This window comes from Ovis canadensis, chromosome 18, assembly GCF_042477335.2.
Source record: "Ovis canadensis isolate MfBH-ARS-UI-01 breed Bighorn chromosome 18, ARS-UI_OviCan_v2, whole genome shotgun sequence".
In the NCBI taxonomy this organism is placed as follows: Eukaryota; Metazoa; Chordata; class Mammalia; order Artiodactyla; family Bovidae; genus Ovis; species Ovis canadensis.
In genome coordinates this window covers 14,400,065-14,420,860 of record NC_091262.1, presented here as the reverse complement: position 1 = coordinate 14,420,860, position 20,796 = coordinate 14,400,065, and the positions used below count along the sequence as shown (strand labels likewise).

At 51.5% G+C, this 20,796-nt stretch overlaps 1 protein-coding gene and 7 non-coding genes across 15 annotated transcripts in view; all 8 read right to left on the bottom strand.

The window, feature by feature from the left end:
* The window catches only part of LOC138423313 (uncharacterized), a 107,605-nt gene that overhangs the window by 56,743 nt on the left and 30,066 nt on the right, over window positions 1-20,796 (bottom strand). For 4 of the 8 annotated variants that reach the window (XM_069559098.1, XM_069559095.1, XM_069559103.1 and 1 more), the window contains 5 exons: window positions 19,200-19,339; window positions 16,427-16,566; window positions 11,801-12,005; window positions 9,152-9,291; window positions 1,105-1,254 (listed from right to left, as the gene is read on the bottom strand). The gene's annotated coding sequence lies outside the window, so the exon portion shown is untranslated. Of the gene's footprint in view, window positions 1-1,104; window positions 1,255-8,215; window positions 8,339-8,601; window positions 9,292-11,800; window positions 12,006-16,426; window positions 16,567-19,199; window positions 19,340-20,796 lie in introns of those variants that run through there. The other 4 variants (XM_069559099.1, XM_069559100.1, XM_069559101.1 and 1 more) reach the window with 4 other exon arrangements.
* Window positions 782-873, bottom strand: LOC138423973 (small nucleolar RNA SNORD116). The gene has a single exon (XR_011250551.1). It is a non-coding gene; the product is annotated as a small nucleolar RNA SNORD116 (small nucleolar RNA).
* On the bottom strand, window positions 3,282-3,375 carry LOC138423975 (small nucleolar RNA SNORD116). The gene has a single exon (XR_011250553.1). It is a non-coding gene; the product is annotated as a small nucleolar RNA SNORD116 (small nucleolar RNA).
* On the bottom strand, window positions 6,069-6,161 carry LOC138423981 (small nucleolar RNA SNORD116). The gene has a single exon (XR_011250557.1). It is a non-coding gene; the product is annotated as a small nucleolar RNA SNORD116 (small nucleolar RNA).
* On the bottom strand, window positions 8,849-8,941 carry LOC138423970 (small nucleolar RNA SNORD116). The gene has a single exon (XR_011250548.1). It is a non-coding gene; the product is annotated as a small nucleolar RNA SNORD116 (small nucleolar RNA).
* On the bottom strand, window positions 11,563-11,655 carry LOC138423969 (small nucleolar RNA SNORD116). The gene has a single exon (XR_011250547.1). It is a non-coding gene; the product is annotated as a small nucleolar RNA SNORD116 (small nucleolar RNA).
* LOC138423968 (small nucleolar RNA SNORD116) lies at window positions 16,127-16,219 on the bottom strand. Its single transcript, XR_011250546.1, has one exon. It is a non-coding gene; the product is annotated as a small nucleolar RNA SNORD116 (small nucleolar RNA).
* LOC138423966 (small nucleolar RNA SNORD116) lies at window positions 18,897-18,989 on the bottom strand. The gene has a single exon (XR_011250544.1). It is a non-coding gene; the product is annotated as a small nucleolar RNA SNORD116 (small nucleolar RNA).

Sequence of the window (20,796 nt, the reverse complement as noted above, 5' to 3'; positions counted from 1 at the left end):
GAACCTGTGAACCTGCCACCACAGTCCTTCCCCACATTCACTCCAACTGAACCTGAAGGCAACCCAGAATTCAGGGAACCTGACGACTTGCTGATCCATTCACTTGCCCATCCATCCATGGGTTCCACCACCACTTGAGGTACATTTCACGATCCCCAAGCTTTGCTCTCCCCTGGCAACTGCCCATCTCAGGGCAATGTGCAGGTTCCTCCTGTTGACTTAGGACTTTCATCCTTGGAAATGCCCTAATGCATCTGCAAGGCTCACCCTCCCAACACTAGTGCCCACTCACATACCAACCAGAGAAACAATCAGATGAGGGGCCATCAGCTTGGCCCACCTCTTGGACACTCTGCCCAATGATCTCCTCTGATCACCAGGAGAAAACTATGCAGCATCCCGTCCCCCAGAAGAACATGACATAGAAACTTGTCTGAAGCCATGACTCCTTTCCTGACCATGAGTGAAAACACTTTCAGGCAAAGGCGGTGTGGCTGACAAACTCAATGGCAGTCCAGATGCTCTCAAATGGCTTCCATGTCTCTGCTACCAATAGAATCATACATACCAGGAGACAAAAGCCTTGGCTAGCCTCATGCAACCAGAGATGACTCATGGTCCTTAGCCATATCCCGAGGTTGGGAGGTCAGGGCATCTTCCTCATGGCTCATCTCCATACCACAAGGCCATCACCCTCAGCTTGCACACTGTGGCTGCTTACACCCCAGGGAGCAAATGAAATGTGACCCTGGCCCTTTGATCCCACTGGAAATCACGTGCTAGACCTCAGTTCCGATGAGGAGACGGTAGGGATGGCTCACTCATTTTGTTCAGATTTCCAAGGAATGCATTTGTGGGAGTCATCATCGATCCAAGCACGTGTGCCCAGGAGCTGCATGAGCAAAGTCACCACCTCCATCCCAGGAAGGCCAGCAAGCTCAATCAGGTCAGCATTCAAGACTGCACAGATTGCAGCCATGGGGCAGGAACTGCAGCCAAGCCTTGGGCCCTGGGACTTTGCATACCCTAGGGAAACCCCTGAAGATCCCATGCCCAGATCACCGGGGCCAAACCACTAGGTTTCCTCAAATAAGGACCACTTACCTCCATGGGTATTCCATCTGTAAACCCAAGGGCTGCATGCACAATGGCCCCCAGGGGCTCATGCTCCTTGTCTCACCAGGCTGGGGTTCACAGAATGTGTGACGGGTTCCCTGTTGACAATGGTCTTCCATCCTGGGCAACTCGATCTGCCTTGAGGTGAGAAAACACACGCATGCATGAGGAAGAGCAACAGGTGTACAGGGGAAAGAGGCAAGGCCTCCAGGAGGGTTGCCCTTATTCTTCAATCTACTATTCAACTGCTGCACCTTGGCCTGGTGTGTCAACAGCCAAATGTGAGCGCATCTGCACATGGATACCTCCGGAGTCAAGGGGCCATCACGACAAATAGCACCAATCTGCCAAGTCCCTGGTCTCAGGCCCTGCAATTTCTCTTCTTTTGCCATTCCCACTGAAAGCTTAAGGATGTCCCCCAAGAACTCTGGAGACACCATGAGGTGAACTGAGCCCCCTTGGCCTAATAGCCACTGCCCTTCCAGGGAAACATCCACTCTTGGCACCTATTCTGCTCACAATGGACTTGCCAGCACAGGGAAGGATAAAAGTTACCTGAGGGCTTCCATGATAATAATTTCCTTTTCCAACAGGTTGTATATCCATGAAAAAAGGCTCTTTTAGCCCTGCAACAAAGGGGTCCCAATGGACACCTGCACTCAGCCTGGCTGACACATGAGGGTATAGGCTTCCTAGCCAAGAGCCATGCTAGAAGACCTTCCTTGAACAGCACAAAGAGCTACAGGCCATTGCAGACATTCTGAAGGGCAGAGATGCTGGGGCTCCACCCTTCAAAGCAACCGGGTCACTTGTATGCTGACTTTCTCTTTGTAAGGCAGTAACATCACTGCCATGAACTCGGACACAACATGAGAATCAGGTTGTCCATGACCACACAGACACCATCAGCCATACCATCACAGAATCCGGCAAAGAGGCATGATGAATGAATCCACATGATGCCTCTGGCCAGAGGCCAGGAATACAGGAGAGCACAGCCTCCCTGCACCAGCGGGCCAAATGACAAACTGAGCCCCACGCCAGACAGCCTCTCCTGCCCCTACGACTGCCCACTCACATGGGCCGCCAACTCCCCTTTTTCCACAGGATCCTGCTCCCTGATTTCTGGGAAGAGCCCCTAAACTCAGGCAAGGATAGGTGGGCTGGATTTACAAATGACAATGGGATATCCTGAAGTACAACTTCACGCCAAACACAAGGGGAGAACGAGGCAGGATGGATAGAAAATATCCCATGTTCCTCATACTTGACACCCTGGTTAGGACAAAATATGACACCAGACTGGAAACCACTCCCAGCTTCAGAGGTCTGCCACAAAGGACCTATCACAGGAGAGGCCAACTGTGGCGGGTCCATGAATCTGTGAACCTGCGAACCTGCCACCATGGTGCTTCCCCACACTCACTCCAACCTTAACTGAAGGTAACACAGACTTCAGGGAACCTAACTGAGTCACAGATCCATCCACTTGCCCATCCACCCATGGGTTCCACCACCATTTGAGGTGCATTTCACACTTCCCAAGCTTTGCTCTGCCCCAGCATCTGCACCCCCTCTCAGGGCAATGTGCAGGTCCCTCTCGTTGACACAGGATTTCCATCCTCGGAAATGCTCTACGGCATCTGCCAGGCTCAGTCTCCCAACACCAGTGCTCACTCAGACAACAACCAAAGAAACAGAAGGGCCATTGGCTTGGCCCACCTGCTGGATGCTCTGACCATTGATCTCCTCTGAATCTCAGGAGAAAATCTGCAGCATGCCTTCCTGGAGAAAAAAATGACATCAAAGCCAGTTGAGGCCAAAACTGCTGTATGAATCATGAGTGAAAAAAACTTGGCTTTTCTCCAGAGCACCAGGCAATGGGCAGCAGGGGGTCAGTGAAACTCAATGGCAGATCAGATAATCAGATGCTTCAAATGGCTTCAATTACCTCTGATAACCGCACACACACTATAACAAAGGACAACATCCCAGGCTAGATTATTGAAGCCAGAGACAAACTTAACTCATTTGTAAGGGCCACCCAAAGAAAGAAGACAACCAAATGGAGGTGACCCAGGTACTGTATGCATGTGTGTGATCAAGTCTAAGCTGGCCCTAATTGATAACTAGCCCAACCCTAGCTTCATGGGAGGCAACGTGCTAGAGCTCAGTATCGATGAGGAGATGGTAGTGAGTTCTCACTCATTTTGTTCAGATTTTCCAAGGAATAAATATGAAAGTTGTCATCACTGATCCGAGCATGTGCTGCTTCGCTGCATACCTCAGCAGGGCAGGCAGGGCTGCTCCAAGATGTGCCAATGACCTGGGAGTCCTCCAGGAGCTGGGAGAATTCAGAGTCCCCAGGCTTCTTGGCAAGAGGAAAAGTCCATTCACACTTACAGGTACTCAGGCAATCCCAGGAAGCCCTAAATTCACAACACATCTTGGGGCAAAGGAAGGCGTACCATCCTTAGTGATCCAAAAAGCAGAAACTCTAAGGTGGTTCCTGCCACACTTATCACACGACTCTCTTGCACCTCCATTCACTGAATCACAGGCAGAGATTCTTCTACGCTACAGTCATACCTGGCAACTTCTCCTGACAAGTCAAAGGAAAGCACAAGCATGCTTCAAATGTGCACCTGGGTTCTCGATGAATAATATCGGTGTCCATGGTTCCCTGGGGGAAAGCCTGCATCTGCTTCTGAACTGCCTCGATCCCTCATGTATGACTGGATACCAATCTATAGCACAAAGGTAGGAAATTATCTTAAAGTTCCTATCAGTGTCTGTCTGACTGAGTATGTGTGCGAGGCAGGGGATTTGATATGGGTCTGAGTGTGTGTGTTCCAGTGTACCAAGAAGAATGTCCCTCAAGACTCTGGCGTGCCTCTGAAACTCCTTCTGGGTGTCTCCAGGACTCAGAGTCCCACTACAAAGGCCTTGGTATCTTAACACACATGTCTTTACCACAGAATCCTGATTTCCTGCTGTCCAACAAAATGGCAGATGACGCCTGCCACTGTCCACAAGCCCCATGCAAAATTTCATGCTGAGGGGCTGTTGAAATAGGGCATGGGCTCGTGATCTCTGTGACCCATGCCCTCTCACTATGAACATGAACCTGACTGCCCAAGGTCGCCTGGCAGAGCAACTGTGTATGCCATGTACCATGAGACATGTCAGCTAAAACTACAGCTCAGGCATCCATGGTGACAAGACCTACCTACTCCTGGATCAAGGAAACTTTCCCCAATAAGGTCAAAAGTATTAGGAATATGACTCTGGGGCAGATATGGCCCACTATTCCTTAAAAGGGCAAAATAATTCAGAGCATGAGTCTCTTCCTGCCCAGTGAGTCTAATCACTCTCCGGGGCTCCACCAGAAAGGGCAAGATGGGACCTGGTCTTCCTCAGGTACCAGGATCCAGGGGTCACTCCCACAGAAACTGGGCCCCTTTGCCGGCCAGATAACGCTCAGATCCACAGCCTGCAGGACCCTGGGAACCAACCACACCCAGGAAAAACTCATAAAATAAAGAGATTCTACAAATTGAACTCCTCCATCTACCCCTAGTGTGACTCACCCACATCAGAAGCCACCAGGTCTTCTGTTCACAAAGGGACATTTAATACTCAGAAGACCAACAGGAAGAAGGTGGCCTTTGTTTATGGTGACACCACACCATTCTGCCTGGCATCCCTTCTCTGCTACACAAAACCATCAAGTGTTCACAGAACACCAAGCCTGCTTGCAGGAAGACTTGAGACGAACTTCCACGGAAAGACCTTTATTATGTGAAGTTTCCCACAACAGTGCCAGGGGAGTCACTTGCTATATCATGGAGGAAGCCTTGGTATGCCAACCAAAGATGACTCTCTAAAAACCACAGGACTCCAAGGTTGATACTTCTCAGTCAGGGTGGTGAACAATTAGGTGCCATCTGGGCGGTCCAGCTGGTCCCATCTTTAGGAACTCATACACCTTGCAAATTCCAGGCCAAAAGGAAAAACAGATATGTGCAAAGATCTCGTTTCTGCCCACACTAGCTGGCTGTGAGGTCTCAATAAGTGGAATTCTTCAAGGCACCAAAGATATGCTTTTCGAGTCCTTCTGGCAGTGGGCCACCAAGGCCACAAAGGTCACCCATCACCGAGCCTGCCAGGCACCAAAATGCACTCTCCTCTGTACCCAGCCAAGGACAGCTCCAAAAGGACCACACTGTATCACTGAAAACAGAACAACAGTGCCTGCAGCCTCAGCAGACATATCATCCCAGTAAATCCCACTGCACTTTTCCTCACCTGCACAACCATTCTGCTCTAGGCCTCTGGCTAACCTGCAGGAGGGATGCAAGGCTGGGACCACCACACAGTCCACAGCGGCCTTCAAGACACAAGCATGCAACAGAAGATGCAACACAGGAACTGCCAAGGGCAGAAACGAGGCCTATTGCCTTTCACCCCTGCCACCATTTGACTAGGTCCCTGCAAGCGCTACAGCCCACAGGGCACTCAAGAAATCTCACCAACCCAAAGGGCCTCAACAGCTAGGACCTCAGATCTGACCTGAGGCTCCAATAAGAAACTACAAAATCTTCCTCACTTTGGCTTCCACATCAACACAGCCCCAACTAGCACACTTGCAGCAGGAACTGGAACAAAACGCACATTTTCAAGCCAAGAGCTCAATAGGCCTAGGCCAGGATCTACTCTGACTCCTAGCATCACTGGTCAGGCTAGACGTCTCCGTGAACTTCAGTGGCATTGACCTCAGACCCTGCACTCCAGGAAAACCGCATGGACACCTTACACAGCCCACTCAAAAGGGAGCCTTGCAAACGGTGGTGACCCTGGTGGCCCTCCTGCTCTATGCACGCATGCGACACAGTGAAGCAGCCCTTACTGCTGATTAGCGCACACTCAGCCCCAGGAGAGGCGACGCGCTGGGATCCACTGTCGGTGAGGAAGCAGTAGTGAACTCTGACTCATTTTGTTCAGATGTTCCCAAGGAACACGTACGAGAGCATCGTCATAGATACGAGCACACGCTGGCCTGCTGCCCACCTCAGGAGGGCAGGTAGAGCCAATCTCAAGAGGAGCCAGTGACCCAGGAGTCCTTCAGGAGCCAGGGGAGCAAGTCCTTCAGAGCTCTAAGACTTCTCTGCAGAATGGTCCCTCCATACATACAACTACTCAGGCAGTCCCAGGAAACCCTACATCCATGAAACATCTTGTGGTAAGAGAAGGTGCCATCCTCAGTGATCCAAAAAGCAGTGGCAGGAACCTGGGCCTGTCAACTTCTCACCAGACTCCCTTGCATCTCGAGGTACTGTCTCATGTGCATAGCTTCTTGCCCTGGATGACAGACAGTCATACCCAACAACCTCTCCTGACAAGTGGAGAGAACGCAAAGGAATGCTTCAGATGTGTACCCAAGTTCTCACTGAACAATGTTAATGCCCATGGTTCCCTGGGGGAAGGCCCTTATCTGCTTAGCCAAATGTATTGATCCCCTACCTAGGACTGGATAAATATGTGAGCATGAGTGCCGCAAAGTAGGTTCAAGAGCGAGTGGGTGTCTGACAGTGTGCATGGGTGGCAGGGTATGCGATGTGGGATTGAGTGCGTGCGCTCTGGCGTACCAACAAGGATGCACTCTTAGGATTTTGGATGGGCCTCGAACTCCTTCCGGGTATCTCCATGTCTCAGAGCCCCATGCAAAGGCCTCGGTGTCTGAACATGCATGCCGTCTATATGGAGTGTGGACCTCCTACACTCCCACAAAATGGAGTCGATGCTTGGCACCTTCCACAAGCCCCATGCAAAATTTCACCGAGGGGCTGTTGACATCGGCTCTGGGCTCCCTATCTCCATGACCATTCCCTTTGACCAAAGCATAAGAATCGGACCAAGTAAGGTCGTGCTGCAGAGCAACTCTGTTAATGCCACAGAGCTTGAGACTACACCAGGAACTACTTCAGCTCAGGTGTCCTTGCCCACTAAACCCAGCTCTACTTAGAGCAAGGAAATTTTCCATTAGAATGAGAAATGTATGGTGAACTTTGCCCTGGGGCTGATGACCCACCATATCCTTGAAGAGCAAAAGAATTCAGGGCATGAGCCTCTTCCTGCTCAGTGAGTCCAATCACTCTCCAGGGATCCAATGCTAAGTGAAAGACAAGAGGTACTCGTCCTCAGGTACCAATATCTAGGCGTCACTCCCACAGAAACGGGGCCCCTTGCCTGGCCAGAATAGGTTAAGATCCACAGAGTACAGGCTCCTGGGTACTGACCACATCTTATGGGAAAAACTCCAATAAAGCAGGGCTTCGTCCAAATTGAACACTCCTGCCCCAAATAGCGACTCACCCACATCGGAAGCCTCCAGGGGCTCTGTTCACACAGAGACCAACCAGCACCCAACAACAGGAAAAAGGTGGGCTTTGACTACAGTGACATAACGCCATTCCACCCTACACCTTGTGTCTGCCACATAAGATGACCAAGTGCTCACAGATTACTAAGGTGGCTTCCAGGAAGACATCAGAAAACCTGCCAGGGGAAGACTTTGGATGTGCCTGGTCTCCTGCCATAGTTCCAGGGGAGCTCCTGGTGCCTACACTGAGGCAGCCTTGGTATGCCAACCAATGACCAATCTCTATCACAAACATGGGCCTTCAAGGTTGATAATTCACTGTTGTGGGGCGAACACCTGGGTGGATCAGGGCCAACTAGCTGGCCCCAAATTTTAAGAAATCACATACCTTGCAAATTCCAGGCTAAGGGGCCAAATGGGGGCCAAGAGGATGTACGCACACCACATTACCACCCATGGGCTGGCTCCTTAGACTCGGTTAGTGCAACCTCTCAAGGTACTAAGGATACGAATGAAGAGTTCTTCTTCTGGCATTGGACCACCAAAGCCACAACGGTCACTGTCACTGAGCCTCCCAGGCACAAGCAATCCCCTCTCCTCTGTACCCAGATGAGGACAGCTCCAAAAGGACCACAGTATGTATCACCGAAGAAACAACAGTGCCTTCAGCCCCAGGGGACAGATTGTCCAAGGAAATCACACAGCACATTTCCTCACCTGCACAACTATTTTGCTCTAGGCCTCTGGCCAACCTGCAGGAGGAATCCAGGCCTGGGATCACTTCACAGTCCATGGCGACCTCCAAGACTCAAGCATGTGACAGCAGTTGCAATTCAGGAACTGCCAAGGGCAGAAATGAAGCCTATTAACTGTTACAACTGCCACCGTTCCCCTAGGTCCATGCAACCACTGCAGCCCACAGGGCACTCAGGAATCTCAACAACCCAAAGGGCCGCAATGGCGAGGGCCTCAGACCTGACCTGGGGCTCCAATCAGAAGCCACAGAAGCATCCTTGTTTCAGATTCCACATCGCCACTGACCCAGTAAGTGCATTTGCAGCAGTAACCAGGAAGAAATGAACATTTTCAAGCCAAAAGCTCACCTGTCCAAGAGGATTCACTGTGACTCCTGCCACCACTGGACAAGCCGGATGCCTCTGTGCTCCTCAGTGCCCTTCACCATGGACCTCGCATTCCAGGAGCCACTCCAACATCTGTACACGGCCCACCCTCAGACGGGAGCCTCGCAAATGGTGGTGACCTGGCTCCTCCATGTGTGTGTGTGACATAGTGGGAGATGCCCTTATTGCTAACCAGCCCCGTCCTTAACCCCTAGGGAGGCAACGTGCTGGACCTCAGTTTTGATGAGGAGACGGTAGTGAGTTCTCACTCATTTTGTTCAGATTTTCCAAGGAATGCATGTGAGGGTGTCATCATCGATCCGAGCACGTGCTGGCTCGCTGCCCACCTCTACAGGGCAGGCAGCACCACTCCCAGGAGGAGCCAGTGACCTGGGAGTCCTGCAGCAGCTGGGGGAACTCAGAGCCCCCAGGCTTCTCAGCAAGAGGAACGGTCCCTTCATACGTACAGCCACTCAGGCAGTCCCAGGAAACCTGAAATTCATAACACATCTTGGGGCAGGAGAAGGCGTACCGTGCTCAGTGATCCAAAAAACAGTGGCAGCAATTTGGGCATGCCACACTTCTCGCCGGACTCCTCTGCACCTTGAGTCACTGCCTCATGGGCGGGGCTTCATCTCCTGGGTGACGGACAGTCATACCTGGCAACTTCACCTGACAAGTGGACAGAAACCACAGGAATGCTTGAGATGTGTACTTGGTCTCTCACTAATACTGATGCAAATGTTTCACTGGGGGGAGGCCTGTATCTGCAACCCAACTATGTTGATCCTTTACAGACAAATGGTTACCTATCTTTCAAAAGAGTGCAGCAAATTAGGCACAAGTGCATGTGGGTGTCCTTCTGACCAGGCATGCAAGGGTGGCAGGGGATTCGATGTGAGGTTGAGTGCCTGTGTTCTGGTGTACCAACAAGAACGCACCCTCAGCATTTTGGGTGTGTGTCTGGAAATCTGTCCAGGTATCCAAGTCTCAGAGACCACGTGCAAAGGCCCTACAGTCTGAACACGTGTGCCGTCTCCATGGAGTCCTGACCTCCCGCCCTCCCATGAAATGGGGATAACACTTGGCATCTTCCATAAGATCCATGCAAAATTTCACCAAGGGGCTGTTGACATAGGCTCTAGGCTCCCAATCTCCATGACCCATGATCTCTGACCTCAGCACAGAGACCTGACTGCCCAAGGTCACCTTGCAGAGAGTCTGTGTGAATGCCACGTACCCTGAGACTATGTGAGCTACGACTATAGCTCAGGGGTCCTTGTCACAAGTCCCACCTCCTACCCTAACAAGATAATTTTCCCAGAGAACTGCACAGTAAGGTGAACTTGGCACTAGGGCAGATATGGCCCACTGCACCCTCAAATAGGAAAAGAATTCAGGGCATGCGTATCTTCCTGCCATTCAGTCCAATCAAAGTCCGGCCTCCACTGGAAACTGCAAGATGAGACCTGGTCATTCTTAGGTACATGGGGTCATGCCCACAGAAACGGGATTCCTTTCCCAGCCAGATTATCCTCAAATGCACAGCCTGCAGGGCCCTGGGTACTGACCACACCCTAGAGAAAGCCCCCATAATGCAGGGCTTGGTCCAAATTGAACTCATTCTGCTGCAATGGATGACTCATCTAAATCTGAAGCCTCCAGGGCCTTGGCTCACAGGGACAATGAGTAGCCAGCAAGACCCACAGGAAGAAGGTGGGCAACGCGACCAAGGGCTCACAGATCACCAAGGATGCTTTCAGGAAGACTTCAAAAGACCTGCCAGGGGAAGACCTTGGATGTGCCAGGTCTCTGCCATAGTGCCATGGGAGCTGCTGTCTCCTACAATGAGGCAGCCTTGGTATGCCAACCAATGACCAATGTGTATCACAACCACGGTCCTCGAAGGTTGATGCTCCATTGCCAGGGGGGCAAACACATGGGCGCTATCAGGGCTGGCTGGCTGGCCCAACCTTAGGGAATCTTGATAATACCAGGCCAAGGGGACAAATGGTGGCCAAGGGGCATGTGTGCACACCACATAACTACCCACAGGGCTGGTTCCTTGGCCTCATTATTGCAACTCTTCAAGGCACCAAAGATACCCTTGGAGAGTCCTTCTACTGGCAGTGGGACAACAAGGCCACAAAGGTCACCTATTATTGAGCCTCCCATGACAAACAATGCCCTCTCCTCTGTACCCAGCTGATGGCAGCTCCAAAAGGACCACACTGTATCACTGAAAACAGAACAATAGTGCTTGCAGCCTCAGCAGACATATCATCCCAGTAAAGCACACTGCACTTTTCCTCACCTGCACATACATTCTCCCCTGGGCCTCTGGCCAACCTGCAGGAGAAATGCAGGCCTAGGACCACAGCACAGTCCATGGTGACCTCCAAGACTCAAGCATGTGACAAGAGCTGCAATTCAGGAACTGCCAAGGGCAGAAATGAGGCTTATTAACTTTCACAACTGCCACCATCCCCCTAGGTCTCTGTAGCCACTGCAGCCCACATGGCACTCAGGAATCTCAGTAACCCAAAGGGCCACAATGGCGAGGGCCTCAGATCTGATCTGGGGCTCCAGTCACAAACCACAGAAGCTTCACTGCTTCAGAATCGACATTACCAGAGCCCCAGTTAGCACACTTGCAGCAGGAATCAGGACAAAATGCACCTTTCCAAGCTAAGAGCTCAACTGTCTGAGGATAGGATCTACTGTGACACCTACCACCACTGGACAAGCCAGATGCCTCTATGCTCCTCAGTGCCTTTACATGGACCTCGCATTCCAAGAGGGCCGCTCGAACATCTGTACACGGCCCACCCTCAGACAGGAGCCTCACAAATGCTGGTAACCTGGTTCCTCCATGTGTGTGTGTGACACAGTGCCCTCACCTCTAACCAGTCCCACCCTTAACCCCAAGGGAGGCCACGTGCTGGACCTCAGTTTCGATGAGGAGACGGTAGTGAGTTCTCACTCATTTTGTTCAGATTTTCCAAGGAATGCATGTGAGGGTGTCATCATCGATCCGAGCACGTGCTGGCTCGCTGCCCACCTCTGCAGGGCAGGCAGCACCGCTCCCAGGAGGAGCCAGTGACCTGAGAGTCCTCAAGCAGCTGGGGAAACTCAGAGCCCCCAGGTTTCTCAGCAAGAGGAATGGTCCCTCCATACTTACAGCCACTCAGGCATTCCCAGGAAAGCCGAAATCCATGACATGTTTTGCGGCAGGGGAAGGCGTACCATGCTCAGGGATCCAAAAAGCAGTGGCAGCAACCTGGGCCCACCACACTTCTCACCGGACTCCTCTGCACCTTGAGTCACTGCCTCACTGGCACGGCTTCGTCTCCTGGGTGATGGACAGTCATAACAGGCAACTTCACCTGACAAAGGGACAGAAAGCACAGGCAGGCTTCAGATGTGTACCCAGCTTCTCACTAGCATATCGATGCCCATGAGGGAAGGCCTTTTCTGCTTCCCAACTGCAGTATCCCCTATTTCCAACTGGATAGCTATGTGTTGGAATGAGTGCAGAAAGTTAGGTTCATGTGACCATGGATGTCTGTCTGACTGAGTGTGCAAGCGTGTAGGGGAACTTGATGTGGGTCTGAGTACTTGTGTTCTAGCATACCAACAAGGATGTGCTCTCAGGATTCTCGGTGTGCCTCTGAAACTCTTTCCGTGTACTTCCGTGTCTCAAGGCCCTGTGCAAAGGCCTTGGTGTCTGAACACGCACATCTCCGTGGAGATCTGAACTCCCACCCTCCCACAAAATGAGGGATGATGCCTAGCACCTTCCACAATACCATGCAAAATTACACCAAGGGGTTGACATAGGCTCTGGGCTCCTGATCTACATGACCCCTGCTGTATCAGCAAAGCACAGGAACCTGAGTGCCCAACGTTCCCTCGTGGAGCATCTGTGTGAATGTCCCTCATCCTGAGACTACCCCAGCTACTATTACAGCTCAAGTGTCCTTGCCACAAGTCCCACCTCCTCCCTGAACAAGGAAACTTTCCAGAGAAGGCCTACAGTGTGGTTAACTTGGCTTTGGGCCAGATATAGCCCACCATACCCTCACAGAGCAAAAGAATACAGGGCATGGGTCTCTTCCTGTCCAATCAGTCCAGTCACTCTCTGGGGCTCTCCTGGAAAGTGCAAGACAAGGGGTGGTCATCCTCAGGTACCAGGATCCAGGGGTCACTTCCACAGAATCAGGGCCCCTTTACTGGACAGATTATGCTCATCCTCAGCCTGCAGGGCCCTGGATACCAACCACAACCTAGAGAAAAATCCAATAAGGCAAGTTCATTTTACTTCAGTCACTCAGTCGTGTCTAACTTTTTGCGACCCCATGAACTACAGCATGCCACGCCTCCCTGTTCATCACCAACTCCTGGAGTTTACTCAAACCTATGTCCACTGAGTCAGTGATGCAATCCAACCATCTTATCCTATCGTTCCCTTCTCCTCCGGCCCTCACTCTTTCCCAGCATCAGGGTCGTTTGAATGAGTCAGCTCTTCACATCAGGTGGCAAAAAGGATTTGGAGTTTCAGCTTCACATCAGCCCTTCCAATGAACACCCTGGACTGATCTCCTTTATGATGGACTGGTTAGATCTCCTTGCAGTCCAAGGGACGCTCAAGAGTCTTCTCCAACACAACAGTTCAAAAGGATCAATTTTTAGCACTCAGATTTCTTTATAGTCCAACTCTCACATCCATACATGACTACTGGAAAAACCATAGCCTTGACTAGACAGACCTCTGTGGGCAAAGTAATGTCTCTGCTGTTTTAATATGCTGTCTAGGTTGGTCATAACTTTCCTTCCAAGGAGTAAGCTTCTTTTAATTTTGTGGCTGCAATTACCATCTGCTGTGATTTTGGAGCCCAGAAAAATAAAGTCAGCCACTGTTTCCCCATCTACTTACTTGCCATGAAGTGATGGGACTGGATGCCATGATCTTAGTTTTCTCAATGTTGAGCTTTAAACAAACTTTTTCACTCTCCTCTTTCACTCTCATCTAGAGGCTCTTTAGATCTTTTTCACTTTCTGCCATAAGGGTGGTATCATCTGCATATATCTGAGGTTCTTGATATTTCTCCAGCAATCTTGATTCCAGCTTGTGCTTCCGCCAATCCAGCATTTCTCATGATGCACTCTGCTTATAAGTTAAATGCGCAGGTAACAATATACAGCCTTGACGTACTCCTTTCCTATTTCAAACCAGTCTATTGTTTCATGTCCAGTTCTAACTGTTGCCTCCTGATCTGCATATAGATTTCTCAAGAGGCAGTCAGGTGGTCTGGTATTCCCATCTCTTTCAGAATTTTCCCACAGTCTATTGTGATCCACAGTCAAAGGCTTTGGCATAGTCAATAAAGCAGAAAGATGTTTTTCTGAACTCTCTGGCTTTTTCCATGATCCAGCAGATGTTGGCAATTTGCTCTCTGGTTCCTCTGCCTTTTCTAAAACCAGCTTGAACATCTGGAAGTTGACGGTTCACGTATTGCTGAAGCCTGGCTTGGAGAATATTGAGCATTACTTTACTAGTGTGTGAGGTGAGTACAACTCTGCAGTATTTTGAGCATTCTTTGGCTTTCTTTGGGATTGGAATGAAACCTGACCTTTTCCAGTCCTGTGGCCACTGCTGAGTTTTCCAAATTTGCTAGCATACTGAGTGCAGCACTTTCATAGCATCATCTTCCAGGATTTCAAATAGCTCAACTGGAATTCTGTCACCTCCACAAAGCAAGACTTGGTCCAAATTGAACTCCTCCTGTCCCCCAGGGTGACTCACTCACATCAGAAACCTTCTCTGAAACCAGCTTGAACATCTGGAAGTTGACAGTTCATGTATTGCTGAAGCCTGGCTTGGAGAATTTTGAGCATTACTTTACTAGCATGTGAAATGAGTGCAAGTTTGAGCATTCTTTTGCCTTTCTTTGGGATTGGAATGAAAACTGACCTTTTCCAGTCCTGTGGCCACTGCTGAGTTTTCCAAATTTGATGACATATTGAGTGCGGCACTTTCATAGCGTCATCTTCCAGGATTTGAAATAGCTCAACTGGAATTCCATCACCTCCACAAAGCAAGACTTGGTCCAAATTGAACTCCTCCTGCTCCCCAGGGTGACTCACCCACATCAGAAGCCTCCAAGGGCTCTATTCACACAGGGCAATCAGCACTCAGCAAGACCCACAAGAAGAAGGTGGCTTTCCTTGTGGTAACACCATGCCATTCCGCCTGGCAGTTCGTCTCCACCACACAAGACCACCAAGTGCTCACAGATCACTAAGGCTGCTTCCAGGAAGACTCCAAAAAAACAGGCAGGGGAAGACCTTGGATTTGCCAGGTTTCCCACCCTCATGTCAGGGGAGCCAATGGCTACTACACTGAAGCAGCGTGGTATGCCAACCAATGCCGGATCTCTACCACAACCATGGTCTTCCAACATTCACATGTCACTGCCAGGGTGGTGAACACGTGGGTGGGATCCGGGCTGTCTTGCTGGCCCCATTCTTCGGGAACTCATACACTTTGTAAATTCCAGTCCCAACGGCTAAATGGGGGCCATAGGGCATGTGCACATACCTTATTACCACCAAGAGGGCTGGCTCCAGGCCTAGTTATTATATCTCTTCAAGGCACCAAAGATATAGTTTGAAAGACCTTTTACTGGCATCAGGCCACCAAGGCTACAAAGGTCACTATTACCGAGCCTCCCAAGCACCAGCAATGCCCTGTCCTCTGCACCTAGCCACGAGCAGCTCCAAAAGGAACACAGTATATATCACTGAAGACAGAACAACAGTGCCTGCATCCTCAGCGGACATATCCCAGGAAATCACACTGCACTTTTCCTCACCTGCACATACATTCTTCTCTGGGCCTCTGGCCAACCTGCAGGAGAAATGCAGGCCCAGGACCACAGCACAGTCCATGGTGACCTCCAAGACTCAAGCATGTGAAAGAGTTGCAATTCAGGAACTGCCAAGGGCAGAAATAAGGCTTATTAACTTTCACAACTGCCACCATTTCCCTTGGTCTCTGCAGCCGCTACAGCCCACACAGCACTCAGGAATCTCAGCAACCCAAAGGGCTGCAACAGCGAGGGCCTCAGATCTGACCTGGGGCTCCAATCACAAACCACAGAAGCTTCATTGCTTCAGAACTGACATCAACAGAGCCCCAATTAGCGCACTCACTGCATGAACTGGGAGGAAACCACATTTCTGAGCGAAGAGCTCAAGAGCTCAGCCAGGATCTTCTGCGACTCCTACCAACACTGGACAAGCCGGATGCCTCTATGCTCCTCAGTGCTCCTCACCATGGACCTCACATTCCAAGAGCTGCTCCAACATCTGTACACAGCCCACCCTCAGACGGGAGCCTCACAAATGGTGGTGACCTGGCTCCTCCATGCCCGTGTGTGACATAGTGGGAGATGCACTCACTGCTAACCAGTCCCGCCCTTAACTCCAAGGGAGGCAACGTGCTGGACCTCAGTTTCGATGAGGAGACGGTAGTGAGTTCTCACTCATTTTGTTCAGATTTTCCAAGGAATGCATGTGAGGGTGTCATCATCGATCCGAGCACGTGCTGGCTCGCTGCCCACCTCCGCAGGGCAGGCAGCACCACTCCCAGGAGGAGCCAGTGATCTGGAGGTCCTCTAGCAGCTGGGGGACTCAGAGCCCCCAGGCTTCTCAGTAAGAGGAATGGTCCCTCCATATGTACAGTCACTCAAGCAGTCTGAGGAAACCTGAAATTCATGACGTCTTGAGGCAGGGGAAGGCATACCATGCTTGGTGATTCAAAAAGAACTGGCAGCAACCGGGGCCTGCCACACTTCTCGTCAGACTCCCCTGCACCTCGATTCACCACCTCACGGGTGCGGCTTCGTCTCCTGGGTGACGGACAGTCATGCCTGGCAACTTCACCTGACAAGGAGACAGAAAGCACAGGCAGCCTTCAGATGTGTACCCGGTCTCTCACTGAGCGAGATCAATGCACATGCTTCATGGGGGGAAGGCCTGTATCTCCAAGCCAAGTGTATTGATCCTGTACAGACAACTGGATACCTATCTGTCAGAAGAGTGCAATTATTAGGTTCTAGTGCCTGTGGGTGTATGTCCAACTGATCAGGGTGGCAGGAAATTTGATGTGGGGCTGAGTACCTGTGTTCCAGCATACCAAAAAGGATGCACTCCCGGCATTTTAGGGCTCCCTTGGAAACTCCTGGGTGTCTCCGGTCTCAGAGCCCGCGTGCAAAAGCTTTGGTGTCTGAACACATGTCCCATCTCAATGGAGCCCTGACCTGCCACCCACAAAATGGGGGATGACGCTTGGCACCTTCCTCCAGCCCCATGCAAAATTTCACTTCAGAGCTACGTACATAGGTTCTAGGCTCCCAATCTCCATGCCCCATGAACTCTGGCGAAAGCACAGGGACCTGACTGAACAAGGTCGCCTTGCGGAGCATCTGTGTGAATGCCACGTACCCTGTGACTACCCCAGCTACTACTACAGCTCAGGGGTCCTTGTCACAAGTCCTACCTCCTACCCTAACAAGGAAACTTTCCCATAAAACCACATAGTATGGTGAACTTGGCACTGGGGCAGATATGGCCCACCACACCCTCAAGCAAAAGAATTCAGGGGATGCATCTCTTCCTGCACAGTCAGTTCAATCACTGTCCAGCCTCTGCCGGAAAGTGCAAGATGGGCTTTGGTCTTCCTCAGGTACCAGGATTCAAGGGTTACTCTCACAGAAACTAGACCCCTTTCCTGGCCAGATTATCCTTAGATCCACAGCATGCAGCACCCTGGGTACCGACCACACCCTAGAGAAAGCTCCCAAAATGCAGGGCTTGGTCCAAATTGAACTCCTCCTGACCCAAAAGACGACTCACCCACATCGGAAGCTTCCAGGGCCTCAGCTCACAAAGGGACAATGAGCACCCAGCAAGACCCACAGGACGAAGGTGGGCTTTGACTAGGGTGACATCACACCTTTCCACCATGTCTCAGCTATGCAACATGACGGAGGGCTCACAGATCACCAAAGCGGCTTCCGGGAAGACTTCAAAAGACCTGCCAGGAGAAGACCTTGGATATGCCAGGTTTCTGCCATAGTGCCAGGGGAGCTGCTGGCTCCTACACTGAGGCAGTGCTGGTCTGTCAACCAATGACCAATCTCTACCACAACCAAGGGCCTTGAAGGTTGATGCTTCATTGCCAGTGTGGAGAACACCTGGGTGTCATCAGGGCTGTCTGCCTGGCCCCAGCCTTTAAGAACTCACACACCTTGTTAATTCCAGGGTCAGGGCCAAATGGCAGCCAAGGGGCATGTGTACACACTGCATTACCACCCACAGGGCTGGCTCCCTGGCTTCTGTTACTGCAACTCTTCAAGGCACCAAAGATACACTTGGAGAGTCATTCTACTGGTAGCTGGTCACCAAGGCCACAAAGGTCACTTATCACCGAGCCTCCCAATCACCAGCAAGGCCCTCTCCTTTGTATCCAGCCAAGGACAGCTCCAAAAGGACCACAGTATGTATCACTGAAAAAACAACAGTGCCTACAGCCTCAGTAGACATACTGTCCCAGGAAATCATACTGCACTTTTCCTCACCTGCACAACCATTCTGCTCTAGGCCTCTGGCCAACCTGCAGGAAAATGCAGGCCTGGGATCACTTCACAGTCCATGGTGGCCTCCAAGACTCAAGCACTGTGACAGCAGTAGCAATTCAGGAACTTCCAAGGGCAGAAACAAGGCCTATTGCCTTGCACAACTGCCACCGTTCCTGTAGGTCCCTACAACCGCTGCAGCCCAGAGGGCACACAGGAATTTCACCAACTAAAAGGGCCCCAACAGCGAGGACCTCAGATCTGACCTGGGGTTCGAATCAGAATCCACAGAAGCTTCCGTGCTTCGGTTTTCATAGCACAACAGGCCCAACTAGACCACTCACAGCATGAACTGTGAGGAACACAAATTTCCGAGTGAAGAGCACAAGAGCTCAGCCAGGATCTACTGTGACTTCAACCACCACTGGACAACCCAGATGCCTCTATGCTCCTCAGTGCACTTCACCACGGACCTCACATTCCAAGAGCCGCTCCAACGTCTGTACACAGCCCACCCTCAGACGGGAGCCTCGCAAATGGTGGTGACCTAGCTCCTCCATGCCCGTGTGTGACATAGTGGGAGATGCACTCACTGCTAACCAGTCCCGCCCTTAACTCCAAGGGAGGCAACGTGCTGGACCTCAGTTTCGATGAGGAGACGGTAGTGAGTTCTCACTCATTTTGTTCAGATTTTCCAAGGAATGCATGTGAGGGTGTCATCATCGATCCGAGCACGTGCTGGCTCACTGCCCACCTCCACGGGGCAGGCAGGGCCGCTCCCAGGAGGAGCCAGTGACTTTGGAGTCCCCCAACACCCAGGGGAACTCAGAGCCCCCAGGCTTCTCAGCAAAAGGAATGGTCCCTCCATACATACAGCCACTCAGGCAGTCTCAGGAAACCTGAAATCCATGACGCGTCTTGGGGCAGGGGAAGGCGTACCATGCTCGGTGATCCAAAAAGCAGTGGCCGCAACCTGGGCCCGCCACACTTCTCGCCGGGCTCCCCAGCACCTCGAGTCACCATCTCACGAGCGGGGCTCCATTTTCTGAGTGACGGGCACTCACACTTGAGAACTTCACCTGACAAGGGGACAGAAAACACAGGCAAGCTTCAGGTGTGTCCCCAGCTTCTCGCTAAGCAATACTGATGCCCACCGTTCCCTAAGGGAAGGCCTTTTTTGCTTCCCAACTGTAGTATCCCTTATGTACGACTGGATACCTATGTGTTGGCACAAGTGAAGAAAGTTAGGTTCATGTGACTGTGGATGTCTGCCTGACTGAGTGTGCAAGCGTGGCTGCAGACTTGATGTGGGTCTGAGTACTCGTGTTCTACTGTACCAACAACGACGTGCTCTCAGGATTCTGGGGGCCTTGGGAACTCTCTCCGTGTATTTCCGTGTCTCAGAGCCCCTGAGCAAAGGCCCTGGTGTCTGAACACACACATCTTCTCCAGAGAGACCTGAACTCCCACGCTCCCACAAAACACCATGCAAAATTACACTGACGGGTTGACATAGGCTCTGGGCTCCCGATCTACATGATCCATGCGGTCTGACCAAAGCACAGGAACCTGACCACCTAAGGCCCCCTTGCGGAGCATCTGTGTGAATGTCCCTTACCGTGATACTACCCCAGCTACTATTACAGCTCAGGTGTCCTTGCCACAAGTCCCACCTCCTCCCTGAACTCTCTCTTCTGGAGAAGGCCTACAGTGTGGTTAACTTGGCCTTGGGCCAGATGCAGCCCACCATACGCTCGCAGAGCAGAAGAATACAGGGCATGCACCTCTTCCTGTGCAATTAGCCCAGTCGGTCTCCGGGGCTCCGCCGGAAAATGCAAGACAAGAGGTGGTCATCCTCAGGTACCAGGATCCAGGGGTTACTCCCACAGAAACGGGGCCCATTTCCTGGCCAGATTATGCTCAGATCCACAGCCTGCAGGGCCCTGGGCACCAAACACACCCTAGAGAAAGCTCCCATACAGCAAGACTTGGTCTAAATTGAACTTCTTCTGCCTCCTAGGGTGACTCACCCACATCAGAAGCCTCCAAGGGCTCTACTCACACAGGGCAATCAGCACTCAGCAAGACCCACAGGAAGAAGGTGGCTTTCATTATGGCAACACCATGCCATCCTGCCTGGCAGCTTGTCCCCACCACGCAAGACCACCAAGCGCTCACAGATCACTAAGGCTGCTTCCAGGAAGACTTCACAAAAACAGGCAGGGGAAGACCCTGGATTTGCCAGGTTTCCCACCCGCATGTCAGGGGAGCCAATGGCTACTACACTGAAGCAGCGTGGTATGCCAACCAATGCCGGATCTCTACCACAACCACGGTCTTCCAAGGTTGATGTGTCACTGCCAGGGTGGTGAACACCTGGGTGGGATCCGGGCTGTCTTGCTCGCCCCATTCTTCAGGAACTCATCATACATGTTGTAAATTCCAGTCCCAAGGGCTAAATGGGGGCAACATACCTTATTACCACCAAGAGGGCTGGCTCCTAGGCCTAGTTATTGTAACTCTTCGAGGCACCAAA